The sequence below is a fragment of the Neovison vison genome, chromosome 12, assembly GCF_020171115.1.
Source record: "Neovison vison isolate M4711 chromosome 12, ASM_NN_V1, whole genome shotgun sequence".
NCBI lineage: Eukaryota > Metazoa > Chordata > Mammalia > Carnivora > Mustelidae > Neogale > Neogale vison.
In genome coordinates, this window is record NC_058102.1 from 69,005,303 (window position 1) to 69,022,578 (window position 17,276).

At 35.5% G+C, this 17,276-nt stretch overlaps 1 protein-coding gene across 6 annotated transcripts in view; it reads left to right on the top strand.

Moving 5' to 3' along the window:
- The window catches only part of LMNTD1 (lamin tail domain containing 1), a 486,089-nt gene that overhangs the window by 50,401 nt on the left and 418,412 nt on the right, over positions 1 to 17,276 (top strand). The window contains exon 1 of one of the 6 annotated variants that reach the window (XM_044228391.1): positions 854 to 1,008. The exons of the other annotated variants lie outside the window; for them this stretch is intronic. The gene's annotated coding sequence lies outside the window, so the exon portion shown is untranslated. Of the gene's footprint in view, positions 1 to 853; positions 1,009 to 17,276 lie in introns of those variants that run through there. 6 annotated transcript variants of the gene reach the window in all.

Sequence of the window (17,276 nt, forward strand, 5' to 3'; positions counted from 1 at the left end):
GGTTTGAATCAAGACATATGGTCCTTAATTTTAGACAGCTACTATTTTTCTTATATTAAACAAAGAGCTAATTTATATTTATATTTTGTTGTCATAAGAAATAGAAATAATCACCAGATTGTTTTATCTGGGGCATGGGCTATAAATAGAATATATTTTCTAGTCTCTATAGGTCATTTACAAGTCTTGAAGTCCTTGTTGGAATTAGCATCATCATTAGCCCTCTCCTCCCTGCCCCCCCTTAGAATGAGTGGGAGCCCACTTTTTAGGCCATTCTCAGGAGTGCTGAAATGCATGTACTTCTTAACTGCACTGGAGTAAATGCTTTGTCATGCAAACCAACAACTCAAAGATGCAACCATGATAGGGAAGCAAAACTGTGAAAAACATCAACATGCTGAAAAGCTAATGTACAATATGCTAGAACTCTTTTAAAAGGAAAAATTAAAAAAAAAACAAAAACAAACTGTGATGAGTCAGAAAGTTAGTGTCTCTAAGATGGTAGAATTGATAAACATCCATAAAAACAACTTTTCTTATACGTCATATAGACCCAGAGCTTTTATCTTAAAGTGGTCATCGTTCTTAGAACAAAGAAGATGGTAGTCAGGGAAATAGGTTGTGATCTGCATAATAGGCTATAGATTTTATAATTACCATCATGCTTGTGTAAACAGATACCATCTGAATATTTAAAAATCTATTAGAATAAGCATACTTGAGTCAGTCAAGCACAGACTTACATACAATAGATGTTTTGAACGAGTGGCTATTCTACCTTGCCTGTTATTTACTCATATAACTAATGCAGTAGACCATGCCCAGTTAAATGGAGAACCTTCCCTGGTAACGATCAGCACAGCTGCTGCCTGGGACAACCCACAACAAAACTGGCTGTAGCTGCCCCAGGAATCCCAACCTAAAAGAATGGTGATTCTACACTGATATTCTGCCGAAACTTCCTGGCAGCTATGAGGTTAAAATCTCAGAACATCTAGGAAGAAAAAAGTAAGTACTTTTAAAACATTGCTGGAGAGGGGCTAATAAATTCTTAGGATTAACACCAAAGTCTGATGCAAATGAATTTAATCCCCTTGATATTCCAGGAGAAATTAAAGCTAATGAATTAAATATGCAAGTCTCCTTTTGTTGCAATTCTCTTTTGCAAATATTGCAATAATCTTGCATTGTCAACATTATTGGAGAGCTACTTTCTAGCTATTTTGAACATATTTCCCTACTGGGCATCTGTATGCTTAGAATTTTAAGTGCATTGATTAGTTTTCAAAATCCTGAGTTTTTTCATTCATAAAATTTTTATTTTTGGAAATAGATGAAACCATTTTACATATATGTATGTGCCACTACCAATATCTTTTGAAATAGATAATAAACTTATTTTTGCCATAAGCTTATTTAAAGTTTTTTCCTGCTGTCTTAAAAAAGATATGCTAACCATAGGATTTTTATAAGAAAGCTAAAGAGATTAGGCTTTTTTAGACTTTCTATCCAATATCAAAGTATTAATAAAGATAAGAAATATGTTCTCATAGTAAATATATCTGTTACCTTTTTCTTTCTTTTTTTTTTTTTAAATTTATTTGACAGAGAGAGAGATCACAAGTAGGCAGAGAGGCAGGCAGAGAGAAGGAGAAGCAGGCTCTCTGCTAAGCAGAGAGCCCGATGTGGGACTCGATCCCAGGACCCTGAGATCATGACCTGAGCCGAAGACAGAGGCTTAACCCACTGAGCCACCCAGGCGCCCTATATGTTATTTTTCATAGCCAAATCCTGGAATCACTCCCACTTACATGAAATCCAAATATATATTTCTCAAGTTACTAATTCATTAACATATTGGTGGATTATATTTAGGCAGTTTGATGCTTTCCACTTTCCACTGTTAGTAAGCAAAGGATTCAGAAAAAGACAAGCTAGTTTTTTTTAAAGGGTTGTCCTGATGCAATATGAATTTATACTTAGTCTAGGACTCTGCCTTTGGATTAGGGAGGGGGCATTTTTTTTTTTTTGTAATATAGCTTGAGGTGAAGGTAGACCATGTCCCTTTTCTACCACCATGTTTAAAAAGAGAATTCTGATGACAGCAGTTCTAAGATTGATTGAATTGTCAGATTAAATTTCTTTTTATTTTATTTTTTTTTAAGATTTTATTTATTTATCTGACAGAAAGAGAGATCACAAGTAGGCAGAGAACCAGGCAGAGGGGAAGAGGGAAGCAGACTCCCCACTGAGCAGAGATGTGGGGCTCAATTCCAGGAACCTGGGATCATGATCTGAGCGGAAGGCAGAGGCTTATCCCACTGAGCCACTTGATGCCCCTCAGATTAAATTTCTTAATCTAGGTTCAGAGGGACCATAGATTGCATTATCTAGAAAGGTCAATGGGAAGCTGTGAGAAAAGAGTTTTTTCTAAAGTGTGTGTAAATACTACACCCAATAAAATATTCAAGGATATTTTAACCAGGTTTCATTAGACATAGAACCCCTTGGTTGGGTATATGACATAGTGGTCAGTCTACCGACTGCATTGTAGACGTTGTGGATGGGTTCATTTGAGTTTGCGGGGATTATCTGGAAGCCTCAACATACCAATGCTAGCTTCTAGATAACAAACTGCATTGCCTGTAATTATTTTATGTGTATCAGTAAGACCATATAAAGGAACTTCTAAAAACTGGGTGTGCTAACAATGGTCTCTTCTCCTCCCACCCTTCTTTTTCTTTTCTGTTCTTCCTCATTTTCAAAAGCATAAATCCTTCCCTAGGATAATCAAGGGAATGGTAAGCAGTCTCCACCATTTATTAACTTCTTAAGTGCTACTAACAGTGGATTTGAGGATGTTCTAAAAGGCCTGATGGCAGAGCTCTCTGTGTGCTTTCTAAAGATGGACTTCTTACCACACATTTTATATGAGATGGTCCTGAAAAATCTGATGGTGACATTCACACTACCTCCTCCATCAATGTGACACATTGTCCCACCCAGTTAACTAAAGATTAGAAAATATTCCCTCTAGAGCTAATAATTCAGTGCCCTAATCAGGGGGTTTCCCCAGGAGTCAGAGTACTCAGGCAGTGCTAAATCTCTTCCCATGGCCCATATTCTCTGGCACTATTCAGTACAATCCTTAAGTGTTTAGTGTTAAAGAATTAGGCTGCTTTCCTTTCAGTTACTTATATCAGGAATCACATGACTAATCCAATATGGTTTGGAGAATAAAACGAGATTTGGAGAAATATCAAACCTCTGTAGAACATTTTACTAAATTCTTACCTCCTCTGGAAGGACTTAAGTTTTAATGAGTCATATTCTAAAAGGGAAAATAGCATTTAAAAAGGAGCAGGAAAGCAATTTTCCCAGTTTAAGAATACAAATGAAAAGGATTAGTTTTTTTCTCCAAGTGAGAATTAAGGGCATTAGAATTAATAAAATCGATTCAGTTTATTTCAGTTCTTAACAGTTCAGCAAGTATTTACTGAGCATCCGTAGATGCCAGAGTCAAATGCTGAGGAGACCAAGATGGAGAAGATACTGTCTCTTTATTCATGTAACTCAGATCCTGATTGTGAGAAGGTGCACAAATGGATGCTTTAAAAAAACATGGCAAGGCACAGCAAAGGAAACAGTTAACAAAATCAAAAGACAACTGACAGAATGGGAGAAGATATTTGCAAACGACATATCAGATAAAGGACTAGTGTCCAAAATCTATAAAGAACTTAGCAAACTCAACACCCAAAGAACAAATAATCCAATCAAGAAATGGGCAGAGGACATGAACAGACATTTCTGCAAAGAAGACATCCAGATGGCCAACAGACACATGAAAAAGTGCACCATATCACTCGGCATCAGGGAAATACAAATCAAAACCACAATGAGATATCACCTCACACCAGTCAGAATGGCTAAAATCAACAGGTCAGGAAATGACAGATGCTGGCGAGGATGCGGAGAAAGGGGAACCCTCCTACACTGTTGGTGGGAATGCAAGCTGGTGCAACCACTCTGGAAAACAACATGGAGGTTCCTCAAAATGTTGAAAATAGAACTGCCCTATGACCCAGCAATTGCACTACTGGGTATTTACCCTAAAGATACAAACGTAGTGATCCAAAGGGGCACGTGCACCCGAATGTTTATAGCAGCAATGTCCACAATAGCCAAACTATGGAAAGAACCTAGATGTCCATCAACAGATGAATGGATCAAGAAGATGTGGTATATATACACAATGGAATACTATGCAGCCATCAAAAGAAATGAAATCTTGCCATTTGCAACAACATGGATGGAACTAGAGCGTATCATGCTCAGCGAAATAAGTCAAGCGGAGAAAGACAACTATCATATGATCTCCCTGATATGAGGAAGTGGTGATGTAACATGGGGGCTTAAGTGGGTAGGAGAAGAATAAATGAGACAAGATGGAATTGGGAGGGAGACAAACCATAAATGACTCTTAATCTCACAAAACAAACTGAGGGTTGCTGTGGGGAGGGGGGTTGGAAGAAGGGGGTGGGGTTATGGACATTGGGGAGGGTATGTGCTTTGGTGAGTGCTGTGAAGTGTGTAAACCTGGCGATTCACAGACCTGTATCCCTGGGGATAAAAAATATATATTTATAAAAAATAAAAAATAAAAAAACAAAAAAACATGGCAAGGACTATGATTGAGTTGTTCTCTGGTGCTCTGGGAACCCACAAGAAGGGATCTGAATTTAGCATATGGATGGATGGGTTCATGCTCTTGGATGGGGATAAGGCCTGAACTGTGTTTATGGTATGAAAAGAATGTTGCAATCTAAGAAAGTCTGAAGTAGGAAAGGGGAAAAGAAGTGTGTTTAAGGACATTAGAAGGCAGCTCTAATTAGATTAGAAGGCAGAAGAGACGAAGTGAAAAAGATAGGAAAATACAGAACTGGAAGTGTTAATTGGGGAGCTACAATCAGCTTGGACCATGAGTAACTATTATAAGGAGGGGAATGGTAGATAATTGGGCTAGAGGAACAGGTCCACTGAGGTCACTGAGTGTTAGGGCACTCGGACTTCAGTGTAGGAAAGGCTGCGTGGCAGACTGTGAAGGGTCTGAGATCTTAATCACTTTGCAAGCTAACTAGTTTGGCTGCTAGAGTTTCATAAATGGTGGAACATAATACTCCTGGGTCAGAGACAAAGGATTTTGTTATTCATGGCACAACAGGCAACACGAGGTTCAGATTCCTATGGACTTTTCTTCCTTGGGGGCAATAGGAAGGTGGGCCTAGGTGGATGTTGTACATACGGTGGGTTTCAATCACAGCCAAAAAACCCCGAGCTCAGAATTCCCCAATATTTTATAAGGGAGATGCATGCAAACCTGCTCAGTATTTGCTGTGAAGGGAGATGTTATCTTGGTTGTATGGCAAACAAATGTGCTCTCTCCTGAAGGGAGACACTGTATTTTCTAAGGCTGTTTGCTATACAAATATTCTTGAAAAGACAATCTGAAGTAAAAGCTGCCGATGCTTCTCCTCACAAGATGCACAGAAATGTTGAAGATCTGTGAAGAACTTTCTACAACAATATAAAAATCAGATGTGTTTTTAGGTATTTGTACAACCAATAATCAATTTCATGTCACAAACATATTTCTACATTTGAATGCTCAACAAATTGATGTATTTTCTTGAGCTACTACTTTTTGGGTCTGATACAATGTCATTATAGAACCAAATGAAAATTTGTTTGCTGAGTACATTATTTGGTGGTTTATTGTTAACTCTGTGGAAAGCCCTGTAATTTTTAATCTTCAATCTTTATTTTAATTCAAGTAATTAAAGAAGCCCCTTGATTATTAAAAGCTATTACATGCTCAGTCAGAGGGTCTATTAATTCATCCTTTCTAACATTCATTATGGAAATAGGTAGTGTTAAATCACAGCTGAGTGCAGCCCTTGCATCTGTAAATAATGGTGGTTGTGAAAAATGCCCGTTTGTGTTCATCACAGTAAATTTCCTTGACCCATTAGTTGGATAACAGATCTGACAAGGCCTTTGGTGAGCGAGTTCTCTCAAGGATCAAAAGATGTTGGCTTGATGGACCATTCACCCTCTATTATTTTGAAAGCCTATTTGGAAATTGTAGGCTAACTTCATAGTGAAATAACCTGGTCTCGCATAATCAGAATCTCATATTTCTTGTCTACTCACATCTAATCCTCAAAGAAGAAGGTGAATCTGTCTTACCTTGCATGGATCAGAATAAAAGAGGTTTGTAAATGAATAAAGATATATTTGGAAGATTCTCCTATCAGTTTTGGTGCAACCCTTAATGAACAGTATTACCTAAACTTAATCCTCACATGTATATGATTCTAATGTTGCCTCATGTGCTTTGTATGATATAATTTCTGCCTTCCTTCAGATCTTCTGTAGGAAGTGTTTGAATAATTGCAAGTGCATCTTCAGTATAACTCTAAGTTCATTGCTGAAGTTAATTTTGCCTTCAGTAGGCTGTAAGTTTCTCTGGGTAGGAGCTGCTTCTGCTGTTTCCTTTACAACCCTCCTGATAGCAAGGCAGGTGTCCATGACTGGGACTCAGTGGGCGTTACTGCTTGTTTGCCATTAAAACCTTAAGGTTTATTAATAAGAAGCCAAGAGCTGAGAAATAAGATTAGCTGGAAGCATGGGTTGGAGCCAAATCATTGTGGCCTTATTTGCCAGACAGATTTGGATTTTATGATTTTTGATAGCAGAAAGTGTGATCATAGTTGTGCTAAAGGAAGCGCAAGGACTTGGAAGGTGGAGAGAAGGTAGTGGAAGTTAGGGAGACACACCAGGCAGTACACAACTGCTTAAATTTAGGCAAGAAAAATCAAATGCCATAAGTACAGATGACAAACATCACAGTGAAGGAAAGCACTAATCAATGAAGTCTGAAGGGAGAGGTTTGATTCAGAGTGCAGAGAAATTAATTGAGCAAAAAGAGAAAGACAGAACATTCTAATTTGCTAGAAACATTAATGGAATTTCAGTTACTGAAGTATTTTTTGACAAAAAGTGCATGTCTTTCTCACTACACTGAATAGTTGATTTTTCTCTCCCTTCTTTCCCTCCCCACTCTCCTTCCTTCCTCCCTCCTCCCTCCTCCCTCCCTCTGTCCCTCCCTTCCCTCCTTCTTCCCTTTTTCCCTTTTCTCTTTCTCCTCTTCATCCTTCAACAAAGGCTGCCAACAAATCCTAAATTTTACTCCCTCTGGTTTCATTTATTTCACATTCTTCCCCTCCTTGGTGTCTTGGTTTGATTTTGTTGATTCGAAATTGCCTTCTTATAGACTATTCCTTCTACAAAATATGTTACTGGACCTTGAAGTGAGTGACAGAATCATTGAATTGCTAAGAATTTCTTCCTTAGCAATTTTTTCTGAGATAAATATGCAGCATTTTACTGGATTTTTGAAGAATCCTTTTTGTACTATGATTTCCCTGCACTCCCTCCTCAAGGGTGAGGAAATGCTCTCAGATTCTTCTCTCTAATATTATGCCTCCTAAATAATGCTTAAGTCTCTATGAATGTTACCTGGAAAGGTATTGCTAGAGAGAAGTATGTGTTGCCTGTGTCCATTAGCATAGTCTGCCTACTGTTGTCAGATCCTTCCATGCTGTGTGTGTGTGTGTGTGTGTGTGTGTGTATGTGTGTGTGTGTGAATATGGTTTGATGAAAGTGGGGTCCAGGGAACCCAGAGGTAGGAGGCAAGGGAGGTGTCACATACCAAAAGTGTTAGCACATTGGGCCAATGGACAGATTCTGTTGGTGCTAGAGTCTAAATTGAGTTACCAAGCAAAAGAGAGAAAGAGTTTGATAAGAACCAAAAAAATAAAGGCGGAAGATGGTGTCAGAAAAGCAGAGCTTGAGAAGTTCTGGAATTGTAATGCAGATATTGAAGTCACTCTTCAGGAGGGACTAGTGTGACTCAGCAAGGAGGCTAAGTTTACTTAAGAGATTGAAATGGGTGGAATTACGTTTTCAGTCCCACATCACCAAAGTTTTGAGCCTTAGGAAAAGCATCTCTCCAAAATACCTCATTTTTTATTTGCAAAAAAGGGAAAGACAGTACTCCTTGTTGATGAGTATAACTCATCAACTTACTTAAATCTTTAATCAACCTAATTCCAGAAAGGAGAGAAGTGATTGAAATATGTGATTTTCAAAGACAACATGTTCTTGGCAAATTGAAGATATATAGCTTTGCGGTTTAAAGTTCAGTCTCTGGAATCAACCAAACCTTGGCTTGAATCTTTGTTATTTATAAGCTATGCAAACTTGGGCAAGGTCCTTAAGCTCTTCAAACCTCTATTTCATTATCTGTAAAAAGGGGATAAGAATAATACTTATCTCTTAGGATTTGGAATGTAATTAATGAAATAGTAAATCATGTGGAATGTGAGACACAGAGTAAATGCTCAATAATGTTACTGTTACCATTATGATTATTTTCAATCTAATTTTTCCTTTTCTCAGATTACTTTGATATCTAATTACCTCAACTATATCTTTAGTATAAAGAATGAAGTTGGTTGAAAGATCATCTATACATCCAAATAATTTCTTTTCTTTCAATCTAACACTGGGTGTAAATTGTAAAAATGAAAACAGTTGGAATTAAACACAATAGAGCAAATATTTCTGGATTATTTCCAGACTCCTTGTCACAGAGATGGAAATGCTATTCTTTAATGTCTCTATTGAGTCCTATCTCTAAAATTTTAATATACTGGAGTCATCTGTCTAATAAGTTAACAATGCCTTTTGTTATTCACTAGGTATAAATGAATTTTTAACAGGTTCTGTGTGAGAAATGAGAAAGAAATGCAATATTGAGTTTTGGTCATGGGGCTCTTATTGCCAAGTTAAGGAGATAGAAGATAAATACACAGAAAAATAGAAGAAAATGCGCAAAAGAATAATTTAATAGAAAAACAAGTGCAAATCTGAAAATAAGCACAGTATAATTTACATGTAGTTGAACATGTGTGGATAAATTATTTTGCTTTCAGCTTTTTTCCCTAATACTATCACATAATAATTTACCTACATCATTAAAAATTTTTGTTCTTAGTCTCTAATGATGTTTTTAACAACTTTTTTGTGACACACGATACAACTTGGCCATTGGAAGTAGATAATTCAGTGGTTTTTAGTATATTCACAACTGAAAAACCACCACCACAATTAATTTTAGAACATTTTCATCACCCCAGATAGAAACTTCATACCTATGAAGTCCTTTCGTTCTGTCTCTACCCAACCCTTCCTCAGGTTTCCAGCCCTGGGCAACCATTAATTGACTTTCTGTCTATGGATTTACCTCTTCTGGATGTTTAATATAATGGAATCATAAAATACTTGGTCTTTTATGACTGGCTTCTTTTTTTTTTTTTTTTTTAAAGATTTTTATTATTTATTTATTTATTTATCTGAGAGAGATTGAGAATAAGTGGGGCGAAGGGCAGAGGAAGAAGATATAGAACTCAGTCCCAGGACCCTGGCATCATGACCTGAGCCAAAGGCAGATACTTAACCCACTGAGCCGTAGAGGTGCCACATGACTGGTTTCTTTTACTTGCATGTTTTCAAAGCTTATTTATGTGTGGAATGTATCCATACTTCATTTCTTTTAATTGTTAAATAATACTCTATTGTAGGGAAATAACCGCACTTTATTTCTCCTAAGATCAGTTGATGGGTATTTGGATTATTTGCATTTATGGGTATATGAGTAGTGCTACTATGAACATTTGTGTACAAGTTTTTGTGGAGATAAATGTTTCATTTCTCTTGGGTATATACCTTGGAGTGAAATTTCTGGATCATATGGTAATTCTATGTTTAACATTTTGAGGAACTGCCAAACTCTTAATTGACTGCACACCATTTTACATAAACCCCAACAATGTATGAATGTTCCAATTTCTCTGTCCTTGCCAATATTTGTTATTTTTTATTCTTTAAAAAAATTAAAGTCATTCTAGTAAGCTGGTTTTGATTTGCATTTCCCTAAATACTAGTGGTATTGAACTTTTTTTTTTCTTTTTTTTTTTTTTCCTGAGAGTGAAAGGTTGATGGAGGAGCAGAGGGAGAGAGAATCTTAAATGCACTCCACACCAACTGTGGAGCCTGACTTCACAACTCTGAGATCATGACCTGAGCTGAAACCAAGAGTTGCCACTTAACTGACTGAGCCACTCAGGCATCCTGAACATTTTTTAAAATGTCTAGTTTTTTAAGTTGTTTTGTTCTTGAATTTATGGGGAAGTGTTATCTTACACTTTTAAGTAAGATGTTGGTTGTGGGTTTTTCTTAGATTCGTTTGATTAAATTCCCTTCTATTCCTGCTGTGTTTCTTTTCATCAAAAAAGGGTGTAGAGTTTTATCAGATGTTTTTATGCACATGTTGAAATAATAACATGGTTTTTTATTCTTTTAATATGTTTATCTTTTGCTAGGTTTGTCTTACTAATATTTTGCTGAGGATTTTGTTTCTATATTTGTGAGAGATACTGGTTTCCAGTTTTCTTGTAATACCTTGGTCTAGTTCTGGTAATGGGGTACTATTGGCCTCATAGAATGAGTTCTGCCTATTCTTTTACATACATGCATTTTACATTTTTTTGTTTTCCAAATCAGTGTCATCATTTAAGCTTCAATAGTCAACCACAATTTAGAAAAATCAGGAAAAAATGTCTATTATATTTACTCATAGTTTTACTCTTTTGTTGCTCTTCCTTCCTTCTTGATGTCCCAAGAGTCCTTCCTTTGTTATTTATTTCCTGATTCAGGAACTTCCTTTAGTCATTTTTTTAGAGTAAGTCTGTTGGTAATAAATTCTTTTTGTTTTGCTTCCTCTTATAATATCTTGATTTCTTCATTCCTGAAGGATATTTTTGCCAGATATAAAATTCTAGATCAACAGTTCTTTAATTTCAGTACTTGAAAAATGTTATGCCACTTCTACAGGCCCTTGTGGTTTGGGATGAAAAATTCCTTGTCATTTGGATGTTTTTCCTCTATAGGTAAAATGCCATTTGTCTCTCGCTGCTGTTAAGAATTTTTCTTTGCCTTTGGCTTTCAGAAGTTTGACTATAACATATCTTACTGTGGAATTCTTTGAGTTTCTATTTGGAGTTTGCTCAGTTTCTTGAAAATGTCTGTGTTTTACCAAATTGGGGAAATTTTCAGCAGTTGTCCAAAAAATGCTTTTTCTGCCCCCTTCTTTTTCTTCTCCTTCTGGGACTTTAATGACATGGGTGTTAAGTCCTTTGTTATAGTCCCACATTGCCCTGAGGCTCTGTTCATTTTCTTTTCAGTCCATTTTTTCTCTGTTGTTCAAATTGGCTTATTTCTTTTGTTCTGTCTTCAAGTTTACTGTTTATTTTCTCTGTATTCTCCATTCCTCTATTGAGCTTATCTATTGAGTTTTTCTTTTCTTTTTCTTTAATATTTTTTATTTTTCAATTCTAAAATTTCCATTTGGTTCTAATTTATATCATCAATTTTTTCTATTTTTTTATTTATTTCATGCATGTTCAAATTGTTGAAGTATTTTTATGATGAATGCCATAAAATCCTTGTCAGATAAATCCAACATCTGTGTTATCTCAATGTTGGCATCTGTTGCTTTTTTCTCATTCAAGTTGAGATTTTCCTCCTTTTTCATATGACAACTGACTTATGATTTTATCTTAGATGTTTAGAGTATTATGTTTTGAGACTCTGGATGTTCTTTAAATCTTCTGGTTCAGAAGACTTTATTTGACACGATTGCTGAGAGGACGTGGGTGAGAAACCACTTCCTTACTATCAGGTAGTAGTGGAAATCTAGATTCTTCCCTTGGCCTCTGTTGACATGCAGGAGGGCTGGAGGAGGGTCCTATAACTGAGATAGGTGGGCAAAGGAGTCAGCCTCCCCTCTAGGCTACCAGTGATGTCACCCTGGCCTGAGGGAATGCAGGCCTCAATACTGTTCCCTACTTGGTCTCCACCAACACTACTGTGGGGAGGGGTGCCTTATTACCACTAAGTAGGAGTAACAGCCCACATGGCATCAACAGATACCATTCTAATTGGAAGGTGAAGGGACACCTTTTTACCATCAGGTGGGGATTAAAGTCCAAGCTCCCCTGTGATCTTTATGGACACTGTAAGGGAGAAGGGCTTATAACTCTTAGGCAAAGATGAAAGCACTGGCTCTACTAGGAAAAAAGATGTTTCTAGTTACAGATCAGTAAGATCTATAATCCCCACTCAACCTTTGCTGATGGCATTGGAAGTGGGGGTACACATTTTTCTACCACCATTGGGGTGGTGTCAGTAGAGGCTAGGTGGACTGCCACCCCACGTAGTCGTATTGTTGGAGGCCAGGTAGAAGTAAAGAACCACCCCTCTCCCTCAGGACAGGTTGGTTTGGTAGGGGTGGTTGTTGTCCAGATGTTTTCTCTTTCACTACGCTGTTCTTTTCCTTTTCCTTTTGTTAGAGAGAAGTGGCTCTTCCTTGGGACTTCTTTGTTTGTTTGCTTGCACCTGTTGGACTTATAAATTACTATTTCTCCAGGAAAAAAAAGAAAGAAAGAAAAAAAAAACCCCAGGGAACTCACTGTCATGTCTTTTTTCAGGTCCTGAGCCATAAAGTCTTCTTATGTTTGTTTTAGATATAATGTCTAGAGTTTTAATTGTACTTCTTTTGTGCCAATCTTTGAGCCATAATTTGTAACTAGTGAATGTATAAACTGATTCTGACTTTTGGTATTACATATAATTCTTCAGTGAACATCTTTATAACTAAAACCATAGCATAAATAATTAGGAAGGAAACGCTGACCTAAAGAATGTGTACATTTTTAAGGTTTTTGACATGTTTTGCTAAATGGCTTTTCAGGAAGAACGTACCCACATATACTTTCACCGGCAGTATGTAAAAATACTCATTTCAAAAGGTACCCTAGCCAATTGGACTTTATATTTTTTCCCAATTTTTTAAGTGCATGTTGGTATGAGAACTAAATTTTTACCATGGTTTTGAAAGATATGAAGGATTACCATCATTTATTGTAAAATAATTCACCCAAGAAAAGACATAATATAATAACATCACTTTTTTAATGCCTAGAAGTGTCAGGCACTCTGCTGAACATTTAACATTTTATTTTCATAATAGTTTATGAGTTGAGTATTATTATCTCCATTTTTATGAGACTTGGAGAACTGAGGTAATTTGTCTAGGTCACATAATTAATAAGTGGTAGAATTGAGATGTAATCCAGTTTTCCAGTTTTCTTTAGCTCCAAATCCCTTGCATGGATTCACTATGGGCCGCAATATTGATCTGATTTGCTTAAATGATTAATGGGCTCCTATTGTAATAAATGAAGAGCAGAATTAGAACATTTCCTCTGTCAATATCAGCAGATGGCATATAGTAAAAAACCATTCTATCTAGTAATCCCAATTTTAATATACAGCTATTAATAATTGGTATTGGAGAAAACCACCAAACATGTCATATTTTTACCTTATTGCAGACTTTTAAAAAATTTAAAAGTAAGGGCACCTGGGTGGCTCAGTCAGTTAAGCATCTGATTCTTGGTTTCAGCTCAGGTCATCACATCATGGGCCCTGAGATCAAGCTCTATGACCAAGGCTCTGTGCTCAGGGGGGACTCTGCTTCTTTCCTTCCTTTTCCTTTTCCCCCTGCTTGTGCTATCTCTGTCTCTTGGATAAACAAACAAACAAATACATAAATAAATCATTAAAAAAATCTTTCAAATTAGTATCTAGTTTTAAAATTGGTGAATGACTTTTTTTTTTATAACTGCGTTCTAGAAATAATGATCAAATCTGGCAGAAAATGAACTGAGTTCTATCATACTGGGGTTTGGGTGGGATTGGCTGTGACTGGCTAATGCTTTATTAGTCTAGGGATTGATAAAAGATCTTGTGCTTTTTAAAATTTTTCACTGAAGGCTTTTAAAGATGGACATGATTACCATTAAAGCTCCTGCTATGATGACAGTGCTTTGAAATATTCAGAGGAATGAGACAGCAAGAAATTGCCTTTCCAATTTTATACAACAGTTACACAGTTTCTCATTTTATACAACAGTTGCAACTTGAATCTGAGTCAAGGGAATTATCACAATTGCATAGGGTCAAATAGCAGGAAAACCAAGTTTTGTTCCTCACACCTAGACTGTCATGAGTGAACACCTGTGTAGAGTCTCAAGAATATGAAGAATATTATAAATTAGTGCAGGAGATCTTTATGTAAAGTGGATAGGTATGTGGAATTTCTATAAAAGAAATATTATCTAATAATTGGAAGTCTGGTTTGAGAATGTGTTGGTACATATACAAAGACAAATTGAACAAGCCTGAAAGTTTAAGGTCAGCTAATTTACCAGTTTATTAAGTTGATCCTAAATAGGGAGAGATCAGTTGTTTCCAGTTGCTGTTCTATGGTATTATTTAAACAGCCCAGATTTTGCCTTTTTGTTACCTGTTAAAAGGTGTGGAAATGATGAAGACTTGTTAGGTATAATCAGGTTATAATGAAAATGATGAAATCCAATTTTAATGCCTGTTGTTAGTTATAATGGGATTTTGATAAAACACAAAGACTATTATATCCAAAGGATGAATATCATATTATTAATCAGAATTCCTGCTGCTGTTAATTTCTATTTTTATATTTAATTTTTGTTAATTAATGAACAGTTTATTTATTCAGAGAAAAGATAATACCTCACTAAATCTCTTTTTCATACAAACAATAGAGAAAGAATATTTGACAATCAACTGTGGCAAATAGCACATATTCATTTGAGAGAATGTTTCAGGGAATTCTTTTGCCCACAGAATACTGAATCAAGTGTTTGCATATGTATATATAATGTACATATTTATATATAAATATAATGTACTTATATATGAACTGTTTGTTCTCTGTCCTTCTGGAAATCATTAAACCTTTTCTCCAGTAAGGAAGACTATTATCTCCATTTCTTCATAAAATTATTAAAAAAAATTATGTGAGTAACATTTCAGGTATCAGTTGCTTGCTAGGATGACAGACACTGCAATCCATGTTGACTTTGGGATTAAGGTTAACTCAATCTTGATGAAATTTGTTGGAGATGAAGTTAGGAGATGTAGTCAAAGTATGAAAAATGCAAAAGAATCAGATTAAGTTTTGCTTCCTCAAAGAGATGAGATTTTATGTGTAAGAGCTAGAGTGATTTTCAATACATATTTTTGTTGCACTCAAAACTGTAAATAAAATATTTATTATTGAAAAATAATGAATTAATGTAAAGTTTGGAGAAATTATATATACAATTAAAAGAATTTATAGCATATTTAGTTGGCAGATCATATCTGTCTATAGTTCATAATACTTATGTATGGTTAGGATACAAATATATTTTAACTTTGGAAAATAAGAAAATTTGACAGTAAGTTTCAAGTTACATGTATTTTAACCATGTTTGGGGAATAAAAATATTGGTGGGTATAGCTGTGCAATTGGCACATTTGCTTTTTATGCTATTGGGAAAATAGGGGAAATACTTGGAGAAAGTATTTACAACTTATATATTACATTTAATATAAAAGAATATGAACAGATTTATAAGAGAAAAAACAATCTCATTGAAAATGGGTAAAAGATAGAATATGGAAAACAATTTAACCTTAATTGTCATCAATGAAACATAAATTCTAATAAGAATGAGATAGGATATTTTATCCATTGAAATGGCAAAAAAAAATGTATACTATCCAGAGGTGGTTGATAACTTATGGGAACATAGGTACTGTTGATGGAAGTAGAAAATGGCATAGCTTTTTATTTTTATTTATTTATTTATTTTTAAAAGATTTTTATTTATTTATTTGACAGACAGAGATCACACATAGGCAGAGAGGCAGGCAGAGAGAGAGGAAGGGGAGCAGGCTCCCCGCTGAGCAGAGAGTCCGGCGTGAGGCTCAATCCTAGGACCCTGAGATCATGACCTGAGCCTAAGGCAGAGGCTTAACCCACTGAGCCACCCAGGTGCCCTGGCATAGCTTTTTAGAAAACAATTTAACAGTATATAAAAATTGTAAATATATATATCATTCAACATCACAAGGGCTTACAGATTCCAAGTATACATACACATGCACAAAGATATATGTATATGGATGTTCACTGCAGCATATTCATAAAACCAAAAAAGGTGATATCTAAATGTTCATTTATAGGGTAATGATGACAAAAGTTATGGTTTATATGCTACTATGAATTCATTAATGAGGTAGCTTTATATTAGGGGACCGCATAATATACTCTTAAAACTAGGCTACTTTTGATAGTTAAAGAGAACACTTTAAATAATTAACCCAAGAAAATAGGCTAAGTCTAGATATATAACTGCTGAGCTCAGTATGTACTGATGTGGAAGGTTTAAAACACACTGCTATATAAAGAAAGCACTTTCCAAAAAAATTACATGTGTATATGTATGTATGTGTGTGTGACTATATATGTTATAGTAATATATATCTATATTTTATCTATCTATCTATTCTTCCAAAACTAAAGCCCTGGGTCTGTATATTTGTGTAAATACATAGGAAAAACATAGAAAAATATGTATCAAACTACTAATATTTGTTACTTCTATGGAGGAGGATAGAACTGGGAGAAGGATGAAAGTAAACTTACTCTTTTAAATTCTATACTAATTCTTTTTTTACAAAGAGCAATCATTTATATATCTACAAAATCAAATAACAATAAAAACCTTCCAAAAATTAAGACTATTAAAAAAAATGACTTTGGATGCCTCACCCAATAATTTAGTTTTGTTAATTATGATGATTGTTTCAGCTGATATGGTCACCTTCGAGTGAGGACCCTAAAATGTCTAACCACAAAGCTGAAGGCAATAGAATTACTCTCAACAAAAAGTTTTCTCAATGGTAATGAACAATGAGCATTTTGTTCTTACCAGATAGAATAGAAAGCTGCAGTTATGAATAAGCACAGCTTTTATACTATGCTAAAGAATTTAACGCAGCTTTAAAGTCATTGTCAGACAAAGAGTGGTTATAAATTAATTATTATGAATGAAGTTCTAATTATGGTGCCTTATGTAAAATTCTGTGTTCATGGAAACAGTTCAGATTATATCTGACTTTGCTAGTGGTTTCCTGATGGAAAAGACATTAACTCATTG